Source organism: Podarcis vaucheri (genome assembly GCF_965113315.1).
Source record: "Podarcis vaucheri genome assembly, chromosome: 4".
Classification (NCBI taxonomy): Eukaryota; Metazoa; Chordata; class Lepidosauria; order Squamata; family Lacertidae; genus Podarcis; species Podarcis vaucheri.
The window spans coordinates 84,667,426-84,684,755 of NC_138762.1; the positions used below are offsets into that span (position 1 = coordinate 84,667,426).

Consider the following 17,330-nt stretch of genomic DNA (forward strand, 5'->3'; position numbering starts at 1 on the left):
AATGGGGCCTCCCACTGCCGCTATACCACCACCACGTGATTTCTGTTCTCATCCTGAAGCAAAGTTCTTAATCCGAGGTACTATTTCTGGGTTAGCGGAGTCTGTAACCTGAAGCGTCTGTAACCTGAAGCATCTGTAACCCAAGGTATCACTGTACAGACATTCAGCACTGTCGTTGTCAAGGCATGCTTAGAGTTCAACAAGAGTCCAAGACTCTTTCTCTCCTTCTCTCACCGCAAGGTGCAAGCAAGAGACTCACAACAAGTCACAAGAATTTACACAGAACCTTTGTTATCAGTACTTCCTGTCACACTGCACATATCCAAAGAACAGTTCCCACAGAAAACATCCTTGCATGGACAAAACAATCTTGGCCTTCTGCCGCTTCTTGAAACTTCTTCTCTGTTCTTCTCTGTTTCTGGAACAAGTGATTCTCTCTCACACAGGGAAAGAATATCCAACAGCATGTTCAGGGTCTGACTACTGCATTTGATCCTGCAGTGAGGGGGGTGTACTATACATCCCATTGGCTAGGGTCTCTGGCAGTTTAACCCATGGAGGATAAACCATCTGGACCTCGTACTGAATGAAGAGTTTGGCCCACAGAAGGCCTTTTCGCCATGTGTGTCTCCTGGAAAAAATGTCATCCCTTGCTGTGTACACCTCAGGGTGATTTTGGTCATCATATAGCCCATGCCAGTCAGAGACCCGGTCTACTAGCATTTACCTGATGATGATACTCACTTACTATTTGCTATATTATGGTGCACCCACCCTCTGAGGACAACAATTGTAGAACACAATCTAAATGTGTGTCTATCTTTCCTGGAAAGCATTTCTACCACAGTTACACCAACGGTTAGCAGCACACACAAATCCTGATTTGGTTTGATTCTTTGGTAGATTTGCAAAAAGAAAAGCACACAACAATAAATAAATTTTAGAAAGGGGTAGTAGTAGTAGTAGTAGTAGTAGTAGTAATAATAATAATAATAATAATAATAATAATAATAATAATAATAATAATTTATTTATAAATTATTTCCCCAGCCACTCCGGGCAGCTCCCAACAGAATATTAAAACCACGATAAAACATCAAACATTAAAAACTTCCATATACAGGTGTCAGGGCTGCCACCCAGTCCCAGCTCACATAGGACCAAGTCCGCCAGCGTTCACTTTATAAGAGTCTTTATTAAGTTACAGGTTTCATTTCCGAACTGCAGCGTGCAGCCCTACACCTTCTGCCCTAGGTCGGCGAAGACCCGTCTGAGTCCCCGCCTCTTGCACACCAGCTTAATACCCTAGCCTTGCTCCACCTCCTTCGCCTCTCCCTACGTCTCTGGGTCCTTCTGCCCCCCTGGGCCTCCTCCCTTCTACTCTCCTCTGACGCTGACCCCCCCTGATCCTTCTGCCTCCTTGCGGCGGGCTTTAGGACCTGGCTCACTCTCCGGGCTGCTTACTGCTCCAGCTTCCGCTGCATTTGAACTTGGCGCGCGCGCCCAACTCTCTACTTTCCTCTTAACCGTTGCCTCGCTCTCTGAGGAGGGCGTGACCACCCCTGACTCGTGCCCTCCCTCCTGCTGACAGCCTCCGGAACCCGATGCCTGGCTACCTTCCTCCCTGCTGCTCTCAGTCTTGAGCGTGGGTCCCGACTTCCAGCTGCTGCCGCCCTCAGTTATGAGCGTGGGTCCCGACTTCCAGCTGCTACTCTCTGAATCTCCTCTGTTCCCTTCCTCCTGGGGTGTCCCCCCGGATCCCCCCCTTGCTCTGCTCACTGGGGCTCCCTTTTGGGAATCCTCTGACTCACTGCTTAGGCTTGGAGATCTCGGGTCGTCATCATCACTCATTTTCCCTTCGGATTCCTCCCCCTCGCTCTCTGCTTCCTCCCTTCTCTGCGTCTCTGCTCCTGAACCCCTGACATCCATCCCCCCCTCGAAGCCCCCCCTTCCCCCCTCCCCGCTTTCAGGTGTGGGTGCTGGGTGCTCCATCATCACGGGAGGGAATGCCGGATACAGTTCGTTCCCTGTGGTTGGCCGCCAACTGAAGACCTCCGAGTCTTCCTCCTCGCGGTCGCCGACGTTGACCTGTTCCGCTTCCATCTCTGTACCGCCGTGCTCGAACCCAAGGTCCTCCCCGAACACGTCCATGTCAGTCTCTGCGTCGGTCGCTCGACCTGGCATCTCCAGCCACTTCCGGCGCCATTGCTCCTCCGGTCGATCGTCCCACCAATACGAGGTGTCTGACGCCGAACCCGCCGGCGATCCTTCTGGGGAACGGGTGCTCAGTGCGGGTTCCCCGTCCGAGTCGAATCCATGAAACGTGCTGGAAGAAAGTGTGGGCGTGAACAGCCAGTCGTCGAAGAAGCTCGCTGGCATGGGTCTGTGTGGGAAAAGGGCATGAAACTCGTCCTTGAGCAGGGGTTCCTCCAAAGCGTAGTCTGGCACCCAGCTATTGGCGCTGGCCCGGGTGCCCTCTCTGGCTAGGAGGTATTCGACCCCCTCTTCCCCCCATCTGGAGTCCAAAATCTCCGTGACCTCGTTGATGGGGTCTTGCTGCGTCACCCCTCGCGTCTCCGTCCGCTCCCGGAACGGACTCGGTGCCGTCCCTGGCTCCTGGAATCTGTGAGGTGCCTTGTAGGGAGTGAGCACCGACCTGTGGAACACCGGATGCATTCTGGAACCCTCCGGCAGCGCCAGTCGGAAGGCTACCGGGTTGATCTGTGCTTCGACTTGGTACGGACCAATTTGCTTGTGCCCCAACTTCTTCTTGGCTAGTGACCTGGTCGGCACTGCGTGGGCTGCCAACCAGACCCAGTCTCCCACTTGGATCTCTTCGCCAACCCGCCTGTGCTTGTCAGCTTGCACCTTGTAGGCGTGCTTAGCTAGCTCCAGCTGCCGTCTGAGTTGATCGTGTACCGCCTGCAACTCTGACGCGAACGCGTCCGCCGTCTGTGGTTCTCCGTCCCCCACTCTCTCCCGTCCCGGGAAGGTTCTGGGATTCCTCCCATTGTTGGCGAAGAACGGCGTCACCCCTGTGGACACGTGCTTCGTGTTATTGTAAGCGAACTCGGCGAGCGGCAGGTAATCCACCCAGGTCGCAGGTTGTTGATTGGCATAGCATCTCAGGTACTGCTGCATGATGGCATTGACCCTCTCTGCTTGCCCGTTGGTCTGCGGGTGTCTTGCTGATGCCAGATCGACCTTGACATTTAGAAAACTCATCAGCTTCTGCCAGAAATTCGAGACGAACTGGCGCCCGCGGTCGGACAGGATAGACCGCGGCAGACCATGCACTTTGAACACGTGATCTATGAACAGTTTGGCGGTTTGTTCCGCCGTGGCCACCTTCGCACACGGAATGAAATGTGCCATCTTGGTGAACAAGTCCACCACCACTAGTACAGCTGTCTTGCCTCTCGAGCTGGGTAGATCCGTAACAAAGTCCAGGGCCACTCTCTCCCACGGTTCAAACGGCGTTTGCAGCGGTTCCAGCAGTCCCGCCGGTGGTTTGTGCACCGGTTTGGCCCTCTGGCAGGTGTCGCACCTCGCAACGTAGTCCGCGACTTCCCCTCTCAGTCTGGGCCACCAAAAGTCCCTTGCGACTAATTCCACCGTTTTTTCCGTGCCAAAGTGCCCGGCCGTGGGTGCGTCGTGCAGCTGCTGCAGTACCCTGGCGCGAAGTTCGTCTCCCGGCACGTAGATGGCCCCTTTACGTAAGAGCAAGCCGTCTCGTATCTGGAACTCGTCGCCCTTCGCCGTGCCCTTGTGCACCTCTGCCATCTTCGCCTGCGCGAAGGAGTCGTCCTGCAACGCCCGCCGCACCGCATCCAGGTCTACTGTGGCTGAAGCGCACGCCCACGCTGTTGGCGCGAAGATGTGCATGGCTGCCGCTGGCGTCGCCTCTTCGAGGTATTGTGGTTTGCGGGACAGTGCATCCGCCATGACGTTGGTGTCGCCTGGGACGTACTCTATTCGGAAATTGAAGTCAGCAAAGAACTCCGCCCAACGTATCTGCCTCTGGTTCAGGAACTGAGCCGTGCGCCAGTGCTCCAGATTCTTGTGATCCGTGCAGACCTGCACCGTGTGCTTGGCGCCGATCAGGAAGTGCCTCCACGCCTTGAAAGCTGCATGAATGGCCAGCAACTCCCTGTCCCAGATGGTGTAGTTCTGCTCCGACTTGCTGAGCTTTCTGGAGTAGAACGCTCCCGGCCTCCAGACCCCCTGTGGGTCCCTTTGCAGCAGGACAGCTCCCACTGCTCTATCGGACGCGTCTGTCTCTACCCGCATCGGTCTGCTGGGGTCGATATGCAGCAGTTGCTCTTCCGACGCGAAGAGACGCTTGAGTGCCTGAAAGGACTGCTCCGCCTGCTCCGTCCAGATGAATTTCTTTTTCTTGGAGCTTAGCGTGTCCGTAATGGCCGCCGTCTGCATCGCGAACCCCTTGATAAACTTGCGATAGAAGTTGGCGAAGCCGACAAACCGCTGGACCTCCTTCCGGTTGCGCGGGCTCTTCCAATCCAACACCGCACGAACCTTGGCGCTGTCCATGGCTAGCCCCTTGTCCGACAACTTGTAACCCAAGAAATCCACCTCCGTCGTGTCGAACTGGCACTTCTCCAGTTTGGCGTACAGTCTATGCTGCTGCAGCCTCTTCAGCACCTCCCGAACATCTTGGTCATGGGCTTGCTGCGAGTCGGAGAATATCAGGATGTCATCCAGAAAGCAGACGCACTTCTTGTAAAGGAGTCCCGCCAACACATGATGCATGAAAGCTTGGAAACAGTGAGAACCGTTTTGCAATCCAAACGGCATCACTCTGTATTCGTAGGTGCCCAGAGGCGTGAACATGGCTGTCTTCCACTCATCGCCCTCCCTCATGCGGATGAGATTGTACGCACCTCGCAGGTCCAACTTGGTGAACACGCGTCCCTTGCGCACCGTCGCTAGTAGGTCGTCAATCCTGGGCATGGGGAAATCAGAAGGCTTGGTCATCTTGTTTAAGAGGCGAAAATCCACCACCAGTCTTTTTTGGGGCGTGTCTTTCTTCTTCACGAAGAAAACAGGACTGCCCCCTACTGCCCTGGACTCCCGGATGAAACCGCGCTGCAAATTGTGATCTATGAACTGTTTGAGTTCCTGTAATTCGTCCTCAGACATGGAATACAGCTTCCCTTTCGGCAGCGTCGCCCCTGGTAGGAGGTCAATCTTGCAGTCATATTGCCTGTGCGGTGGTAGCTTGTCAGCCTCTTTCTCGCAGAAGACCTCCAGAAAGTCTGCGTATTTGTGGGGGACTGCTTGCAACGTTCCCAACTGCAGTTGTGATTCCTCCTCCTCTCCCTCCTGTCTGGGCAGGATGCAGTGTTCTGCGCAATAAGAGGAGCCGAAGATCAGCTGTCTCTGGTACCAAGCCAGTGTCGGACTGTGCCTGTCCAGCCAACTCATGCCCAACACAATGGGCGTGTCCGACAGTTGGGTGACATTAAAACTGATGACTTCCCTGTGGTTGCCAAGGCGCATCACCATCGGTGGCGTCTGCTTCACCACCTGCCCCCCTAGCAACTCTCTGCCATCCACTGTGACGACTTGCAGGGGCAGAGTGGCAGGCAGTAGCTGTATAGCGTGCTGCTCCACAAAATCCTGCGCTATAAAGTCTGCGTTGCTTCCAGAATCCACAGAAAGCGGCACTTCGATAGTGACGCCATCGGGTAGCTGGAGAGATGCTGTGAGCTGCACTACTGGTTTGGGTGGGAGGGGGTCCGTGGGTTGCAAGATCGCTGGGGACTGCTTCACTGATGCGTCTGGCTGGGCCCCAGTGCCTCCTCTTCCAGCCAGACATCGTCGTTTCCCTGCTGTGGTTCTCCTTGCTGCGTTGCTGCAGTCACCATTGCTGAGGCTGCAGTGTGCTTGTGGAGCCTCCGGGGACACTCTTTCGCCAAATGGCCTGGATCCTCGCAGATGTAACACTTCCTGTTCCCTCTAGGAGGCTTCGCTTTCACTGCTGTCGGTGCTTGGGCTCTGGCTGCTGACTGAGCCCTTGCACCTCCAACCTCCATCGGTTCCCCTCCCCCTCCTGGCGGAGGTGTGGATTGCGCACGCGCTGCTTCTCTTGGAACGAAAGAGAAACTTCTCGCTGCTTCGCGCCCTCCACGTCCTTCATCTCTGCACCATGGACGTTCTTCCAGCCTCACCCCCACAGTCAGCGCCCTTTGGACCACCTCCTGCGTGCTTCGGGGCCTCTCCCCCCTTGCAATTTCATCCTTGACCGCAGAGCTTAGACCCTCCCAGAACAGGTCTCTGACAGGGGGCGAATCCCGGTCCCACTCTAAGGCACTGACCAGCGCAAAAAAGCGGGCGTGGTACTGCCGGACGCTTGCCCTCCCTTGTTTTAGTCCATGAATCTCCCGTCGGGCAAGATCCACATCAATAGTAGACAAAAAACACGCATCCATCGCTTTGATAAAGGCATCTGCATTCTGAAGCGCCGGATCTTTATCCCTCCACAAATTGCGTAGCCACGCTTTAGCATCCCCATGCAAATGGGATAGTATGAACCCCACTTTCTCTTCCTCATCTCTAAAGTCTTTTGCCAGCAGTTGCAGTGCGCACATTACGTCTGCTCGAAAATTGGGGTACTGTTGTAAATTCCCATCGAAGTGAGCCACAAGCCCTCCTGCTCTCCGTGCCAACCCAACCCCCTCCGGTCTGGGTCCTGGCTGCCCGTGTTTAACCCATGCTTCAAACCTGGCGTGGAGATCTCTGTAGGCGGCTGCCGCATCCTCCTCCCTCTTCTTGGATGCCAGTACCTCCGCGTTCAATTGGGTAACTGCCTGTTGCAGCGCTGCAACTGTCTCTGCTTCCGTCATCTCTGCTAACCGTCGTGAGCTTGCTCCCAAACACCGATCCCCTCCTCCAGCTGCCTCTCTCTCCGCTGCGAGATATCAGGTGTCCGAAGCTTTTGAGAGACGGGTCTTACTGTCAGGGCTGCCACCCAGTCCCAGCTCACATAGGACCAAGTCCGCCAGCGTTCACTTTATAAGAGTCTTTATTAAGTTACAGGTTTCATTTCCGAACTGCAGCGTGCAGCCCTACACCTTCTGCCCTAGGTCGGCGAAGACCCGTCTGAGTCCCCGCCTCTTGCACACCAGCTTAATACCCTAGCCTTGCTCCACCTCCTTCGCCTCTCCCTACGTCTCTGGGTCCTTCTGCCCCCCTGGGCCTCCTCCCTTCTACTCTCCTCTGACGCTGACCCCCCTGATCCTTCTGCCTCCTTGCGGCGGGCTTTAGGACCTGGCTCACTCTCCGGGCTGCTTACTGCTCCAGCTTCCGCTGCATTTGAACTTGGCGCGCGCGCCCAACTCTCTACTTTCCTCTTAACCGTTGCCTCGCTCTCTGAGGAGGGCGTGACCACCCCTGACTCGTGCCCTCCCTCCTGCTGACAGCCTCCGGAACCCGATGCCTGGCTACCTTCCTCCCTGCTGCTCTCAGTCTTGAGCGTGGGTCCCGACTTCCAGCTGCTGCCGCCCTCAGTTATGAGCGTGGGTCCCGACTTCCAGCTGCTACTCTCTGAATCTCCTCTGTTCCCTTCCTCCTGGGGTGTCCCCCCGGATCCCCCCCTTGCTCTGCTCACTGGGGCTCCCTTTTGGGAATCCTCTGACTCACTGCTTAGGCTTGGAGATCTCGGGTCGTCATCATCACTCATTTTCCCTTCGGATTCCTCCCCCTCGCTCTCTGCTTCCTCCCTTCTCTGCGTCTCTGCTCCTGAACCCCTGACAACAGGGTTGCCTTCAGATGTCTTCTAAAAGTCAGATAGTTGTTTATTTCCTTGACATCTGATGGGAGGGCATTCCAAAGGGCAGGTGCCACTACCAAGAAGGCCCTCTGCCTGGTTCCCTGTAATCTCATTTCTCGCAGTGAGGGAACCGCCACAAGGCCTTTGGAGCTGGACCTCAGTGTCCGGGCTGAACAATGGGGGTGAAGACGCTACTTCAAAATTAGACACAGATGCGCTCTCTCTCTCTCTCTCTCTCTATATATATATATATATATAAAGTCTCCTTGCTGTCTGCTCTGCTCCCCATCTTCCTGCCCAGGGTGGCCCTGCCCTCTGTCTGCACCTCAGAGCTGGCGCATCATGCTGGGCCTCTGCAGTGGCAGCCTCTGCTCCTCATCACCTGCTCTCCAGTAGCCACTCTGAGCTGCCCAAGGGAGGAGGCTGACAGCAGTGGTTATGGAGAAGCAATAGGGAGCTTCCTCAAAGCCGCCACTGCCACTACCACACTCACTCAGAACAAGTGCCAACTCATCCTCCTCCCTGAGCTTGGCAGCGGCCCTGATGGGGAAAATTGGGACATCCTGGGATCAATTCAGAACCCAGGATGCCTTTCGTAATTCCAGGTCTGTCCCTGGAAAACAGGGACACTCGGAGGGTATGGGAAAGCTGAGCATCAAAACCACCAATTAGGGACAATGACCATTCACCCCCTTCCCCCCCACACACACTTTGACTATCACCTTGAGTTTTTAAGTTGCTTTTTTATTCTTCTCCTCCCCTATGTTTTCCTTCAAGGCTGGAACTTTGATTGATTCTAAGGCTAAATTATATACAGTATTGTTCATCAAATTTGTTAAGGGAGCCTGGAGCCAATATTAGCTATCGATCATTCTGTTAAGTCAACACACAAATGTGAGCATGTATTTGTTGTTGACAGAGCCATGAATGTCTTAGAACGAAAGAAAGTAAATGTGGGGGGGGGGACGGGGGGGAGGAAACTGTGGCAAGTGTGCTCTGTAGTTATTATATCACTGCTGTTGCTTCTTTTATCCTTTCTTCGACTTCTCCTTTGTTCACGTAATTCTCTTTGGGTCCTGGAGCCTTCATGCTTCATTTACTGTTGTTTCTGAAGGCTTCATCTAGGAATCGAGAAGATAAAGAAATATTCAGCACTGACTGAGAAAGGAGCACACTGGGGCAAGTGAATTCCTTTATGATTGTAACTTGAGGAGATTTATAGCAATGGGCTCTCAATAATATATTAGAATTCTCCACTTTGTTGTGTGCGGAGTTAACATTTTTGTTAAATTTCCACACAACATTCGGTTTCTCGGCTGCCACCAATGACTCTCTTCTTTAAATATATTGTGAGTTTTATAAGAGTTGAAGCCTGAGAGCTTCCCATAATGGGTATATCCATATTTATTTCATTCTACCTGTAATGGTATTTCTTTCCCTTTAGACAGCTGGGAATATCTTTCTGCCGGTTGGAAGCCACCCAGACTGGCCAGCCAACATATAAATAATAAATTCTTATATTATTATTATTATGGTCGGGTTTTCAAAAAATAAAAACATTTGGGTATTTGTGTTAGTTATTCCTATGGTCCCCTTTGTTTTTCTTCAGGTCTCAAACGCTATACAAGCCAACTGACAGATCTTATTCAAGAGATGTTTTCTTGGTTTAACTTGGGGAAGAAGGGCAGAGTTTGCATTCAAAAGCAGAAGAAATCCTTTCCTGAAAGAACACAACATCTGAAGACACAACTTAAACAAAACAAAAATACATAAATACGTAGTTACATATAAAAAGGTTACATTAATGCGAAGTTACTAATACATAGGACGCGGGTGGCGCTGTGGGTTAAACCACAGATCCTAGGACTTGCCGATCAGAAGGTCGGCGGTTCGAATCCCCGCGATGGCGTGAGCTCCTGTTGCTTGGTCCCTGCTCCTGCCAACCTAGCAGTTCGAAAGCACGTCAAAGTGCAGGTAGATAAATAGGTACCACTCTGGCGGGAAGGTAAACGGTGTTTCCGTGCGCTGCTCAGGTTCACCAGAAGCGGCTTAGTCATGCTGGCCACATGACCCGGAAGCTGTACGCCGGCTCCCTTGGCCAATAAAGCGAGATGAGTGCCGCAACCCCAGAGTTGGTCACGACTGGACCTAATGGTCAGGGGTCCCTTTACCTTTACTAATACATGCAAAACAATATCAATTCATTTCCTTCTAACACACCCTCCCTCTCAGCCTCTGGGAACTCCAGGGTCCAACAAACTCTCAGCTCACCCACAAAAGTCTCACAACGAGAAGAGTTCCTGGAAACAGTGGACATCACCCTAGCCTAGTCTCTCACTCTAGTCTTGCTTTTTATAGGCAGCTACTTCCTCAGGCTCCCCATAGCTATGTCCCATTCATCTGCACTCTCCACACCCTGTTCCAGGTACAGCAGGTTTTCTGAGTTTCCCAGGGGGTTCAGAGGATGGGAAAAGGGCCCCACAACCACCACTCACACCTCTTTCTTCACCCTCTGTCCTCTCCTTCCCCAACTGCTTAATCTGCATATGCATGGTAGCATAAAATGTCAGCTTGTCATGTTAAGAATGGATTGAAAGCAAAAAATAAAATAAAATGCATTCCTCAGATTGTAATTTTATTATGAAACAAATATATTTCCTTTTTCCTGATCAGTATTCAATTAGCATTGGGTTTCTTTTTTTAAAAAAACTAGAGGCTTAGCTCAATTATACACTGTATTTAAAAAAACTAGAGGCTTAGCTCAATTATACACTGTATTTGTGGCCGGGCTTTCCTTACCAGGGAGAATGAAATTTTAGTTTACTAATTTTGTCATGTGAGTCACAAGGCACATTTGGCGCAGTTTTAGATGTTACTGAGTACAGCGGGATTATTTTTGTGGGAGGGGTAAAGACTCTTGCTTCCGTTGTCTGGGCTTTTTGAACTTCCTTTCTCCCTTTAGTAAAAACTGAAGTCACTCTTAGAGGGACTTCATTTAGCATGTTGAAAATAGGGAAAGATTCTGATGAGAGTTTTAGAAACAATGAAGCTTGAAGATAACTTTTGGCTTTTATGGAGATATAATTTTGATTTATGTTTGCCTTTGCTGGAAGTAACTGCAGGTAATTATCTTAATGACTCTGATTAGTAGGTGAACTTTTTTTCCTAAGCATTCAAAAGGTGTGTTTCAGTAACAGTCTTTTGTTTGCTGCTTTTCTCTGGTGCATTTCTCTTTAAATGCTTAAGCACTTTCTAAAGAAAAGCCCTGAAAATGGGCATTTATTAGGTGTCAAATAAGTGACTTACTCAATTTCAGTAACAAGGCTAGAAATAAGAGCAGCAGCAAATATTGTAGCATCTAAAGCCCTCTGTTGTTTTTCAAAGCCCTGTACCAATATTAGCCATCCTTACAGCAATTGTCTCATTTTCATGTGAGCCTCTTTGTAGGACAATATTAATCAGAAAGAGATATATAAATGAAATAACCTGAATTAACAATCCATATTTATTGAAGCTATAGCAGCCTGGGGTCACCCATTGAGTTAGCAGCTGAGGTAAAATTTGAAGCTGTCTCAACATCATCATTACTCTAGGATAGCTGCCATCTTCTGAAGTCTCTTTTAGGCTCATTCAGGCATTCTGCTTGTGTGTAAAAACAATACACAAGGAAGGAACAGGGCTGCATCAAGTATTGCTGCTACAAGCATGCCAAGGCACACCCACTCTGGTAACTTGAGCTCAGGGCTCAGGTTAACCCTTTCATGCACACAGGGCCTGAGTCAGTCACTGTATATTACAACAACCTAACCTGCACAGGGTTTCTTTAAAATAAAGAACCAACCCACTACTAATGGATTCCTTTGCCCAGATTGTACCATCTCAACAATATTTTTATTTTTCAGCTCAGTCACCTTCATGCCAAAAGACAATATTTCTTCCACACTACAGCTCACTTAAGGGTAGGCATGTGTGTGGTTTTAGTTTGTGAATAGTAATAAAAAAATAGTTTTGTTGATCACCCGAAAGCTTTCCACTCTTGTCAGTGCATATGCAAATTGCAACTTTGAATTGTGATGCCTTTGATACGTCTTTCAGCTTCCTAGCATGGAACAGTTTAAAATAGCTTCTGTAAGAATCAATATCAGAAAAGAAGATAGCCAAAAAAAGGTGTCTAAGATGTCATGAATTAACAGCACGTCTAGAAAACTCTGGAGAGAAATAGGTTCAGATCCCTTCCTAGCCATGAAACTCATTCTGTTATGCTGGGCTAATAATTCTCTTTCAACCTGACCTAAACTCACAGGGCTGTTGTGAGGGTAAATTGGGAGGGGCACCCTGTTCACTGCCTTCAACAACATGGTGGAAAGCTAAGCTATAAATATATATTAGCATGCAGGTGGCCATTTTAGGTGCATCCAATTGATGTGCAATTGCTGATGTGTGGCTCCTTTTGGACCTGGAAGAAGTTAGAATGGAGGTGGAACGGGGTGCAGAATGCGGTGTAAGGGGAGTGGGGTCGGCATAACAGGGGTAGGGCGGAGCGTAAGGGGGTGGGGTGTGCTTATACACACTCTGCCGACATGCACAGGGACCAGGAACAGAACCCCCACACAAAATGGTTGCCTCCTGTACTGAGAAAGTTGTTGTATTGCAGATTGATGCATTTAAGAAGAATGGGCTCCACGGAACAAAGTAAAGTCCCCAAAGCCAGCAAGAGTCACTCAAAATAATAACCGAAAGCCAATAAAACTGTATGTGTGTGCTTGTGTTTGTATGTGGAGGTGCATCAACCTTTTTATGGCCAGACAACGGAAAAACTTTGAGAATTCTTGATCCAGCATTATATGGGAGTTGAGCTATGCCCTCAATCATGGCTTTGTTGACAGTTCAGCAACAGTGTTAGAAGATTCAAAGACCCACTGGTCTGAGTGAGGAAAAAACAACTAAAACAATTATAGTGTGGAACATTATAGGTATCTATTGATTGTTTCAAGGGGAAATTGCTATTCTGTCAAGAAGGTATTATGGTACACACATCACCTGGCCCCTGCTCCCTTTCACACAGAAAGTGTGTTTCTCCATCGAAGGCCATCAGCTGAAAAAGAGAAAATTATCTCATGGGCAATGGCCAACATGAAAAAGGTACCTGAAATTTCAGAACCACCACCTGTTCATTTCTTATTGATGGAATTTCATAGTTGCGAAATAGGACATTCGCACCTTTGCAAAAAGATATTGCTGAGATAAATTTACAGATGTATTTATTTTATTTAAAATCAGCATCTCTAACTGTTTAATAATTAAAAATAAAAAACCCTAAGGGGGGTATACCGTTTGCAATATTAAAACAGTATCCATTAAAACAAAAATACAGCCTAAAATCAATATAAACACATAAAAGAAAATAAAAACATATTCATTGGATGCATACCCACATGAATCAGGTTCCAGTCTTATGGGTCAGAAAAGCGTGGGCAAAAATAAAAGTCTTTACAAGACATCTAAAGCAATGGATGGTGGATGCTACCCGCATGGAAGAGGGATGGACATTCCACAGAATGGGTGCAACAGCAGAAAATTCCCATTTTGGGGTCACTGCCCTGTGATGTTCTTTAGGGTGGGGCAGCACAAGTAGAATTCTCCCAGATATCTAAGTGACCTTGCAGGTCTATACAGGGACAGGCAGTATTTCAGGTAACCTGGTCCCAAGTTATTTAATTGTTCAGTTTATATTTGAGATAAAACAGTAGATCTATTTCTAAGTAAACGAATAACTCTCAAGAGGTGCAGTTCATTAGTCTCATCATTCCTGCAGAACAAATGAATAATAAGTTTACTGCTCCTGAGGTTTTGATGAACAGTGGGTTTTCTGCTTGAAATTTGTAAGACAATACATGCCATGCCGCATATGATTTTTGAACTCTGAACAACTTTTTCAATAGCTCACTTGTCTTGCAGGGAACCAGATTACAATCCTATTTTGCCAGCCAGTCAGATATAAATTGTCTGACCAGAAAGGATGACACCATGCCGTGTCCAGCTCAGAGACATCCTTACCCAACTTGATGTGTATTCACTTTCTTCCCTCCTTAGGGATACCAACGATGTCCACAAAGGCAAATTTGTCAAGCTGCCGGCTGTCACAAATGCAGACACCAGCACCAAGGAGCGTCAGCATGTTAAACTCATTTGCTATCTCCTGGTTCATCCATTACCAGATGAACAGGGGATCTGCTTCCAAGCACTTGAGTCTATGGGATGGAACCACCTGTGGTCAGATGAGAAAGATGACCTTATTTCCTGCAGACATTACCTGAGCAGCATGGGATCCAGACATGCCCCAGTCCAGGCTTTGTTAATACATCATCTGTCCTTTGTCTCATTGACATGTTGATGCTTCCACAAGACAAAGAGCTTCCCTTGGTGGTCCTGAAACAAATTTGGATGAGGACAGGGCCTTCTGTGTATTGCAGTCACTCTGAACATAACACAAGGACATCCTTCCACACCAAAAATAGCAGACTGCTAAGAAGCATTGATTAAAACACCTTTAACACTTGAGGGTGGCTAGTTGGAAACTATAGAATGAAAGGCTACCCTAATTATTATTTATTATTTATTAAATTTATTGATCAGAAGGTCGGCGGTTTGAATCCCCGCAATGGGTTGAGCTCCTGTTGCTCGGTCCCTGCTCCTGCCAACCTAGCAGTTTGAAAGCACACCAAATTGTGAGTAGATAAATAGGTACTGCTCTGGCGGGAAGGTAAACGGCGTTTCCGTGTGCTGCTCTGGTTCACCAGAAGTGGCTTAGTCATGCTGGCCACATGACCCGGAAGCTGTACGCCTGTTCCCTTGGCCAATAAAGCGAGATGAGTGCCGCAACCCCAGAGTCGGTCACGACTGGACCTAATGGTCAGGGGTCCCGTTACCTTTACTTTTCTTCTTTTTTTGCCAGTGCAACACGAAGCAACTTACAAAATTTTAAGCAGACAGACACCGTACATACATTAAGCCATTACATATACACATTAAAACCTTCATTAGTCATTTTGATCTAGTCCAGATCAGCGCTGGCTCAAGACATTTTGCAGCTGAAGCAGGGCCCAAATAGTGCTCCCACCATCCCCTGCAAAGGTCAATTATTTACAAAGTCTTTCTGTATTATGCAGACACCAATAACGGCCTTCATCTCTCTCTTCCTATCAGATACCTGAAGAAGTATCTGAAGAAGTGTGCATGCACACGAAAGCTCATACCAAGAACTAACTTAGTTGGTCTTTAAGGTGCTACTGGAAGGAATTTTTTTTATTTTGTATGTTGAGGATTAGTCTTGAAAACAGCACCATAGTTGGTGCAGAACTGTGAGGGGTCTGGTGCCACATCTGCCAGGTTTCATGGGATCAGTTTCAATTGCTGTGCTCTGAGGACAATGACAAAGTGGTTGCAGTGTACATCTGGGCATGTGCTCTCTTGACCTTTGGGGTTAATAAAATCTAGCTGGTGGAGCATGGCTGGGGGGGTCCAGTTGGGATGGGTGAATGCATCATTACACAATGGGGGGTGAGTGTTGGGTCAGTATTTGTGCATTACTTCCAATAAATGTGCAATCTGTGTACCTGTGTACACAGGCAGTTGAGTCACACACCCATACAGTTATTCACAGGTCACGTTCAATGAGGGAACGTCATGTATACTTGCATACACAATAGCTGAGCTGCACAAATCAGCAACTGTACGCAAACACTTAGACATGATTTGAGACAGCATGAACCTCTGTTCAGCATAACATGTGAACAAGTCTAGCAGCTGAGCTGCACACTTGTTATTCACATAGCAATTGAGCTGAACAAATCAACAAGTGTGCACTCTTTCACACAAACACGTTCTCACACGTGTAGTTGTAGCTAGCATCTGTGTTCAGTGCAATGTGTGAACGATACTTGGGTGATGTGAGTAAGAGACATAGTTCCGTGACAGCCACGAACTTTGTTTTCCTCACAGAACGTCCGGTTCGGCCTTGGTTTATTTCAGCCTGCAGTTAGATTGATTTCTAACTAAACTGCCAATATGGTTCATCTGTTCATTAAATGTTTGCTGTGATTATTAATTAGCTTGTTAAAAGACGGGGTGTGCAGGCACACTTCTGTGCCTTTGGGCTATTCCCTTTCCAATTAAGCATTAGTATTTAATCTCTCCCACTACTTTATGAGGCAGTTTTAATGTTAAAAGGCAAGTTTCCACCAAAATGATCGCGATTGAATTACAACATTCCCTGGAAGGCCCAGGAGCAGACCTGAAGCAACCCCTTTTTGCTTTCCTTTCTGCTGTACAAATCTATTTCCTGTGAATGATGTACGGTTCAGCGTATGCCAAAACACATCTGGCCTGAGGTATCAAGGAACACGCTCGCCCCTCCCTTGAGCAGCATTTAAATCCAGAAAACAGAAACCGTCCCAGCATCAAACAGGGAAAAAGATTCATTAGGCACCTTTCCTTTACTAGCAAAATGACTGATGGCATTTGAAGCTAGACTCAAGCTTTATTGCTTTCAGTACTTGAAGACAGGGAAGAAGGCAGGAGGGATGGGGCAGGGGGGACCTAGCGCAGCTGTTGAAAAAGAAAGAAAAGCCATGCCAGATTTAGTACACTGAAATAAAAATCTGAACAGACGGGGGAGGGGAGCTTTCTCTTCCTCTTCTTCTTCTTCTTCCCCCTCCTGTGGCAGCAGATATTGTGTGGGGAAAATAATCTGCTTAACTCGATGTGGAATTAAGGAGTTTCTGTTTATTCTGAGATAGTCAGCAGATCTGTAAAAACTGCACGACTGAGAAGAGTAATGAAATAGGGCAGCCTTTCCCAGCAGGAACAGAAGTCAGAATGAGGAATCGGTTACTATTCTGGGGAAGGGTATGTAGGTGGATTTGCACGTACCTTCAGAGCTCAGGAGTCAGCAGTTTTCTGCCTCCATGTGGGCCATGCTCAGTCTGCAGATTGCAAGTAGGTTATACACTCCAGACCCCTCCTGCATTTCCAGATAATGTTATGGGAGGGACTAGCAGAAGGCTTTACCTTTGGACCCAGGTGTGTAGATGGTTTTATCTGTCTGGATGAAGAGATATCCACTGTGGAAGGAGACCAGAACCATCTTCTCCAGTGTGAACTGAGGACACTTGGCCACAACAATCACATACTGCTTTTGCTTGGAATCCTTCTTCATATCATTGGCAGAATCCTGCAGGAGCAAATCAGGAGCTAGAAATCAGATATCTCCTGGTTTTTGCTTATTAAGGCAAATAGTAGCAAACTCAAATCCCTGCTCAGTAATGGAGCTCAGTAGGTGACCAGTTGCTAATTCTCAGCCTAGAAAAACTGCCAGGTTGCAATCCAGAGAATGTTTGTATGCTTTTGTTCCCTCCTTGGTGCTGTTGTGTGTCCTAATCCCCTGGGAGGGCAGACAGGATATTTGGAGTGCGAGTGCAGTTGATGGAAGAGAGCGAGAGGGAAAGAGAAGCTGCAACAGCCTTGTCCCCCATGGCAC

The 17,330-nt window shown here is 48.7% G+C and overlaps 1 long non-coding RNA gene across 1 annotated transcript; it reads right to left on the reverse strand.

Annotated features, from left to right (window-relative positions):
* Positions 1-8,124: 8,124 nt before the first annotated feature.
* On the reverse strand, positions 8,125-16,819 carry LOC309530211. Its single transcript, XR_014218684.1, has 4 exons — positions 16,724-16,819; positions 14,106-14,221; positions 12,833-12,887; positions 8,125-8,913 (listed from the first exon to the last, which is right to left on the reverse strand). It is a non-coding gene; the product is annotated as an uncharacterized lncRNA (long non-coding RNA).
* Between the last annotated feature and the right edge of the window lie 511 nt (positions 16,820-17,330).